The sequence below is a fragment of the Sorex araneus genome, chromosome 5 (genome assembly GCF_027595985.1).
Source record: "Sorex araneus isolate mSorAra2 chromosome 5, mSorAra2.pri, whole genome shotgun sequence".
Lineage (NCBI taxonomy): Eukaryota > Metazoa > Chordata > Mammalia > Eulipotyphla > Soricidae > Sorex > Sorex araneus.
In genome coordinates this window covers 48,678,108-48,686,192 of record NC_073306.1, presented here as the reverse complement: position 1 = coordinate 48,686,192, position 8,085 = coordinate 48,678,108, and the positions used below count along the sequence as shown (strand labels likewise).

At 52.2% G+C, this 8,085-nt stretch overlaps 1 long non-coding RNA gene across 1 annotated transcript in view; it reads left to right on the top strand.

The window, feature by feature from the left end:
- LOC129405112 (uncharacterized) overlaps positions 1 to 7,592 on the top strand; it is a 34,332-nt gene extending 26,740 nt beyond the window's left edge. The window contains exons 2-3 of the long non-coding RNA XR_008630333.1: positions 6,059 to 6,283; positions 7,321 to 7,592. This is a non-coding gene — a long non-coding RNA (uncharacterized LOC129405112). The remainder of the gene's footprint in view (positions 1 to 6,058; positions 6,284 to 7,320) is intronic.
- Positions 7,593 to 8,085: the final 493 nt, after the last annotated feature.

The window sequence follows — 8,085 nt, the reverse complement described above, 5'->3', positions numbered from 1 at the left end:
GGGGATTTAGAGGCAGCATCTCTGAGGTGTGTCCATAATAAATACTTTTTTTTTGCTTTTTGGGTCACACCCAGTGATGCACAGGGGTTACTCCTGGCTTTTTCACTCAGGAATTACTCCTGGCGGTGCTTGGGGGGACCATATGGGATGCCGGGGATCGAACCCGGGTCGGCCGCATGCAAGGCAAATGCCCTACCCACTGTGCTATCGCTCCAGGCCCCATAATAAATTTTTTTTTTGCGTTTTTTTTGGTCACAGCCAGAGATGCTCAGGGGTTACTCCTGGCTCTGCACTCAGGAATTACCTCTGGTGGTGCTCAGAGTACCATATGGGATGCTGGGAATCGAACCCGGGTTGGCTGCATGCAAGGCAAATGCCCTACCCACTGTGCTATCACTCCAGCCCCAACAAATACTTTTTAAGGAAAAGCTGTCCAAATGAAAAGTTCATCTCTCTTCTGCAGTGGTCACCCTCCACTTCTTAGCCTGCTGTTACCCCGTTGAAGAGTATTGATTGTGTCAGAAGGTGGCTCAAAGGGCTGACCACATGCTTTGCATGTCAAAGGTATGGTTCAATTTCTAGTACTACATAGTCCCTCAACATAGCTGGGTGTGATCCCTGAACATGTAGCATGGAGTTGCCCCCGACCACTGCTGGGGAGGGCCCCAAAACCAAATCAATAAAAAGTATTTATAGGACAACAGTGTTCATTATTAACGTGGGTAGGGCACTTGACCTGATGTTACCCCAGCACCCCATATGATCTCCCAAGGCCCATCAGGAGTGAATCCTGAGTGTAAAGCCAGTTGTAAGTTCTGAGCACACCAGGAGTAAACACTTGCAGAGCTGGGCATGGTCCAAAGTCTGGGGAAAGAATAATATTAATAGGCTGACTGAATACAGGTGTGTGAGGTTTGGCAGTGGGGCATCATTCATTTTGGATACACTGCCACCTACTTACTCTGTGCTCTATGCTGTGCTGGTGTAGAGAGTGACCAGACCTAGAAACCCTTTGAGGGAATAGGCCATGTCCTGAGCACACACAATCTTGGGTTAGGCTGCCAGAAACCAGGCCAGACTCTTTGAGAAAGATTTAAAATAACTGCTGAGCAGACATCAAGAGAGCAGGATTCGACCCTAAGGGAGCTGGAACAGTCCCTTGTTCTGGTTAACAGAAAAAGGTGGGGAGGGGGCTTCTCACCCAACTGGCCCAACGGATCTGGAGAACGGCAGTTGCCCAGGACTGTTGAGTAGGGCAGTTAGAATTCACCTTCCTTGCTTGCAGGGGGCTTTTCATTAGTCAGTCCATCTTACATGTGTAAACCAGACGTCAGTAGGAAGGTGTACTTGGAATGTGGAGGCACAAGTTCCTCTTCTGAAGGAGTTTCCCGGTGCAAATTTTCCATGGGAAGGGACTTCTGAGCTGAGTCTTGATAAGCAGGTAAGAGTTTGTCGAATAAAGTATTTGGAGGGGGCTTTCTTTGCAGAAAAAATAGTGGACTATAAATAACCAGGGAAATAACAGTTGGGTATAGGCTCTGTGGGCATGGGAGAGGGGCTACAATGGAACCTAAAACAGAGTGGGAGGACAGCCTGGGGAGGAGTTTATGACTCCTAGGGACAGTGTAGAGTGTGACCGAGACTTCCTAGCTTGCTGAGGATTCAGAAGTCAGGCCTGAGGCGTTGCCGTAGGACACTGCAGCTGAGATGCACTCTGGTTCCTCTCCAGCCTAACCTCAGGCCATCTGTCTGCACATCAGAGCACTTTCTCCTTTGTGGCTGGTGTTTTCTGTCTATCCCCGTATAGTGAGGCAGAGTGATTTGCTCAGAGGACAGAAGAAGGAAAGTGATGAGGCTCTTACTTCTTGATATGCAGGTGGGAGAATCCCAGGCACTTCTACAAAGAGTCACATTTACATGCACTGCTGCCCACGCCTCAGGTGGGGCAGGAAGGGCCCCCCCCCCCCCCCCCGCCTCCCCGGAGTTATCTTTTGTTCTTCTGGTTTTGAGGCCATAGCTGGTGGTGCTCAAGGACTCCTCCTCACAGCTCAGTGCTTCTTGGGGTAGGGAGGGGTCACTCGCAGTTCAGGGAACCATGCGGTATGGGGAACTAAGCCCTACCTCCCACATGCAAAGCCTGAGCTCTGCTCTTTGAGCTCTCTCCAGCCCATCTGTCTTGCCTCTTCTAAGAAGATTAACGACTCCCTGGGGGTGCTGGCAGAGCAGTCCTGAACTCCCAGCACTACAGGGTCCTGGCCAGTGCCCTTCCAGCACCTGCCAGCTCCCCAACTCATGTATTCCCACCCACCCAGCATCACCTGCCCCCAGGTGCCCCAGAGAGGCAGCTGAGACTTGAGTCAAAGGCTCAGGAGGGCCTAGAAGAAAGGGGGTGGCGGTGAGGGCTCTCATTCTCTACCTCCCTCATGGTCCCCCAGCCAACTACTGCCTCCTCACTTCTTGGCTTTCATGCAAATAAGACAAAAAATAGGAAAGGGGGAGGCAACTTAGGGTTCTCCAGGGCTGGGGTATACATGCTGAGGAGCCAGAGCTTACTAGGGGCCTCTCAGGGTCCAACCCTGAGGGGCAGCTTCACATTGGGTTTTCAGAAATGAAGTCAAGTTCAAATGAGACTGTTCTTCATCAAGAAAATAGAGAGAGGGCCGGAGCGGTAGCACAGCGGGTAGGGCGTTTGCCTTGCACGCGGCCGACCCGGGTTCGATCCCCGGCATCCCATATGGTCCCCCAAGCACTGCCAGGAGTAATTTCTGAGTGCAAAGCCAGGAGTAACCCCTGAGCATTGCTGGGTGTGACCCAAAAAGCCAAAAAAAAAAAATAGAGAGAGGGGTCAAAGCAATAGGACATTTGCCTTGCACGTGGCTGACCCGAGTTTAATCCCTGGCATCCCATATGGTCCCCTGAGCACTGCCAGGAGTGATTCCCCAAGTACAGAGACAGAAGTACTCCCTGCACATCATCGGATGTGGCTCAAAAACAAACAAAAAATAGAAAATAGGGATATGGGGCCAGAAAGAGAGTGCAGTGGGTAAGGCCTGTGCCCAGATGAATTCGATCCCATACACACTGCCATATCCCCAAGCACTGTCAGGTGTGAGCCCTGAATTTAGAGCCAGGAATAAGCCCTGAGCACCATCAGGTCAATCACACAATCACAAAATCTCGTTAATCACCGATTTCTCGGGCGGGCTCAGTAACATCTCATTTCGTCTTTTCCCTGAGATCTTAGAAGTCCATCTCCACTCGGCCCTCCTAACGATGTTGCACTGGGGGCTCTTCAGGGTCAGGGAAATGAGATCCAGCTTATTACTGGATTTTGCATGTGAATACACCATGGGAAGCATGCAAGGCTGTCTCATGTGGGCAGGAAACTCTCAGAAGCTTGCCAGTTTCTCCCAGAGGGAGAAGTAGGCTAAAGATAGCGCGCAGCCACGCGCTTCTGAGAGCTTGCTTTTAAGTCTCTCTCTGGATGTTGGCCATTGATGGGATTACACACACCTGGATTCCTCTGCCGGTACCTTCATGCATGAGGCCTGTCCGAACGTGTGGAGAGGGGCCTCCAGCATGGCTGTAGCTAAGTTCTGGTGGTCTTTGGCTGCCGGGAGCTCTGCTCGGGGTGGGGAGGGAAGCTGGAGCCCATCCCCTCCGAGGGGCCTCGAGGGAAGACAGCCAGGCATGTGGACAAGAGACTCCCTGCTCTGAATTTAGAGCCAGGAATAAGCCCTGAGCACCATCAGGTGTGGCCCAAAAATTAAAAAAATAAAAACAAAAAGTGTGTGTTGGGGAATAATTACAAAATTGACCACATAGTCTCACTGAGAAGATGAAATGTGAAAAGGTGTAAAGATGGAGTATGATTAGGCCAGAAAAGTAAGGTAAGGCAGACCTAGGTTCAATCCCCATGTGGTTCCCTGAGCCCACCAGGAGTGGTCCGGGAGTACAGAGCCAGGAGTAAGCCCTGAATACCATTGGATGTGGCCACAAGACAAAACAAAAATGGTGTGACATCAGAAATAGAGCACTTGATCCATCCTGGTCCCACACAATGAAGTAAGCATGCTGCCGACCCGAGTTCAATACCCAGGACCACATATAATCCCCTGAGTGCCACTAGGAGTGATCCCTGAGTGCAGACTCAGAAGTAAGCCCTGAGAACCTCCAGGTGTGTTCCCCCCTAAAAAATAAAGTAAGCAGCTATGGGGCTATTGCATGGCCCCATAGCTTGCGGGAACCTCACAGATCTCCATCCTATGTCCTAATCCCCTTCCACTATGTCTGTCTGCTTTTACACCCACTCCACACCCCCAACTGACCCAAGCCACATTGTTTTCTTTACCAAGATTACTAAAGATTAGAATGAATTAACCGGAAATGGCCAGGGATGTGGCTCAGTGGTGGAACATTTACCTCATAAGTGTGAAGCCCTGAGTTTGATCCCCAGAGCTACAAAACAAACATGGGAGGGGCTGGAGTGATAGCACAGCAAGTAGGGCGTTTGCCTTGCACGCAGCTGACCCGGGTGTGATTCCCAGCATCCCATATGATCCCCTGAGTGCCATCAGGAGTAATTCCTGAGTGCAGAGCCAGGAGTGACCCCTGTGCATCACCGGGTGTGACCCAAAAAGCAATAAATAAATAAATAAATAAATAATTCACTCGTCTCCTTCCTGGACATTAGAAATCTTGTGGCCAGGAGGAAAAGGACATCCCCAGAAATGAGGCTTTCTGGTTCCTGTCAGTGTCCCTTCCTTTTTGGAGACTCCCCTAATCTCTAAGGCCTTTCTCTACCTAGTGTCTCTGAAGTGGAATCTGTCCATAGCACCTCTCCCCGCCCATCTCTCACACTGCTCCCTTGACTCGCTGTTTGGCAGCTCAGAAGTTTCTAGAACCTCTGTCTAAGAGTTTAAGGGTGATTGGTCCAGAATAAAGAAGCAGGCTCTCTCCTGCTCCCTACATTTGCCACCTACCCCCCCTGCCCCCACACACGCTCAGCTCAGTCCCACTCCCACACCCATTCCCTGCCAGGGACTTAGAGCTGGAGGTCAGGAAAAATCAACCTCCCTCGGGATTGGAGAGATAGTACTGCTGGTAGGACGCTTGCCTTGGTTCAAACCTCGGCATTCCATATAGTCCCGAAGCACTGCCAGGTGTAATTTCTGAAGGCGCAGCCTAGGCATCACCAGGTGTGACCCAAAAGGCCAAAAAAAGGAAAAAGAAAAAGAAAAAACCCTCCCTCTGCTCATCTAGGATCTTGCCTAAGGCCCCCTCTGCCACCCCCATAAGATTAAGGAGAGAATGAAGAGAAAACTAAACAGTACTAAACCCAAGTTTCATCACCTTTCTGTATGGGAACAGGGGGAGTCGCTGGAGATGGAGGAGTCTTCTTCGCCCAAGAAAGGCAGTGGAGGAGGAGGACACTGGGGTTAGCAGACAGGTTAGCAGACTAAGGAAGCTGCCGCCCTCACGTGGGGGTCTCTGGGTCTCTGGTCCCTCCCCCTCCCCTTCCTGGCACAGAGGAACTTCTCCAAAGCGTGACATTTATTCCTTCCAAGGCTTTCCCTGTCTGTGGCTCTGAAAACTAGCCAACTAGCTGGCCCAAGAATAGACAACTGGATTTAAAAAAACTATGGCATATCTACACAGGGGGATACTATGCAGCCACCCAGGAAAAAAATAGCACTGTAGCACTGTCATCCAGTTGTTCATCGATTTGCTCAAGTGCGCACCAGTAACGTCTCCATTGTGAGACTTGCTGTTACTGTTTTTGGCATATCGAATACACCACAGGTAGCTTGCCAGGCTCTGCCATGTGGGCGGAATACTCTCAGTAGCTTGTTGGGCTCTCTGAGAAGGGTGGAGGAAAAAAAGGAAGTCATAAAACTTGCTTATAAATGGTTAGACATGAAGAGTATCATGCTGAGTGAAATTAGTTGGAGGAAGGACAAACATAGAATATTGCACTCATATATATACACATATACATATATATATTAAACTAGAAATATATTTTAAGGTGACAGATTCTGTTCCCCTTTTGACTCAGGGTTGGGATTCTCAAGCCTGAGGTCTGAGGAAAGGAAGCGGTACCCACCCCACCCTATGAGCCCTCCTCCCGCCCCTCTCAGCAGCTTCCCCTGCCGCCTGGTTCAACAACAGCCAAAGCGACCAGCCCACAGCCTCGTGCTCTGCTCCAACAGCCACTGAGTCTCCGAAGATGAAGGGCCTCTTCTTAATCGTGGTCACCATCAGCCTCCTGCTAATGCTTCAGGTAAGAACAGCCCCTCAGGGTGGCGGATGGCTCAAAGGGCTGAGCACAGCTTTGCATGCTGGATCCCGGGGTTCAAGTACTGGCTGGTCCCCCTGGCACCACCAAGAGTGAGTTCAGAGGCCTAAAAAAAACCCAAGCAGCACATGCAGTGCCCCAGACCCCCAGACTGGCATGGAGGGAGGGAATACAGGTTCCTACGCCCCGAACCTTCTACCCCTGGGCCTGCAGAGGCAGCGCAGCTCCCGCACTGGGACCCTGGCAGGCTTCAGCCCTATAGCCCTTCAGGGTGGCTGCTTGATGGTTGCTCCCAGCAGAAGCCCAAGGGCTGGGGAGCATCTACAGGGTGCCAGTGCCCTTGAGGTATCTCCTCAGAATGTCTGGCGAACAGTCCATAGGGAACCAGTAAGAGGGTGGGGACAGAGGTCCCAAGGCGGCTACGCCAGTGCTGGAGGGGTGGGAAGCAGCTGGAGAAGGGGCTGCTAGGTTGGGGGACCCAAAGGCAATCAAAGTGTCCCACTCCAGAAAGGTGGGGGCTCCAGTGGGCAAGGGGAGGGGACTGCCATGTCCTGGGTCCTGGGTCAGAGCTGTGTGGCAGCCAGCGGCAGCAGCTGAGCACTGCGGAGAGCAGAGCCCAGACATCAGTTGGCTGAGTGCTGCCATTTCCTCAGAGGGAAAGTCATTTTAGCCACAACCTTTCCCACCACTCACACCTCACCAGGTGTCAGCAGCCCCCTCTCAGGGCACCCAGAGCTGTGACAGCCACCGGGAACACAGGGCCTAACTGGGAAGGTCAAAGGCTGGGGCCACAGCTGCTCTGACTAGAGAAGCTCGTGGCTTGGCCTCTGTGGAAGGCTCTGCGGGGTGAGCCCGGGACAGCCTCTGGTCCTCCTGTGTTGTGGTCCCCAAGGAGACCCCGCGTATCCCCCACAGGGCACAAGGACAGACTGAGGACTGTCATGTGGGGGAGGCAGAATGTATCTCTGGAGAATATGCAGAGATTCGGGTGCCCTGAATGTACCCCACCTTTCCTCTTGTAGATCCACACTGTGGTCTCAGAAGAGAAAAACAGCTCGACCACCAAAACTGGGAAGAATGCGGCCTCTACACTCGGCACACTGGGTGAAGGCAGCCTGCTCCTCCTCCTGATCAGCGCCCTCACCCACCTCTTCTACCTCAGATGAGGTCAATGCCTGCCCGAATCCATTGCAAGCCTGAGAAAGACTCTGCTCAAGAGGGTTGACGAGGATGGGAGCCGACGGGCAGCAGTGGGGGCTCTGGGAGAACAGGACAACACCTGTGGTCAATAAAGAATCCCACAGCTCTGTATCTGAATTTGTATTTACTTGTGGGGGAGGGGGCTGGAGCGACATCTGGCTCTACACTCAGGAATTACTCCTGACGATGGGGACCATATGGGATGCCGGGGATCAAACCGGGACGGATGGTGTGCAAGGTAAATGATGAACCTACTGTACTATATCTCTGGCCCCTGCATCTGCATCTTTAGAATGACAGATTCTGAGAGAACGCCCCAATTTACAGGGGGTCTCACAGACTTCCTCCAACCAGGGTGGACAAGAAGAAAGAAGTGCAGAGCAGCAATCTGCTTCTCTCCCCTCAGGGTGGGGAAAGCAGGAAGGACAAACAGCCACCATCCTCCTGGCGTGGGGTGGTGGGCTGCGGGGGGCTACAGAACCCCACAGAAGGCCCTTTGCATCTTCCTTGAGACTAGATAGACAGCGTGGGGAGGAGAAAGCTGCTCCTCTTCTATGTGCTGCCTCTCGGAGCTGGGAGGGGGCCCC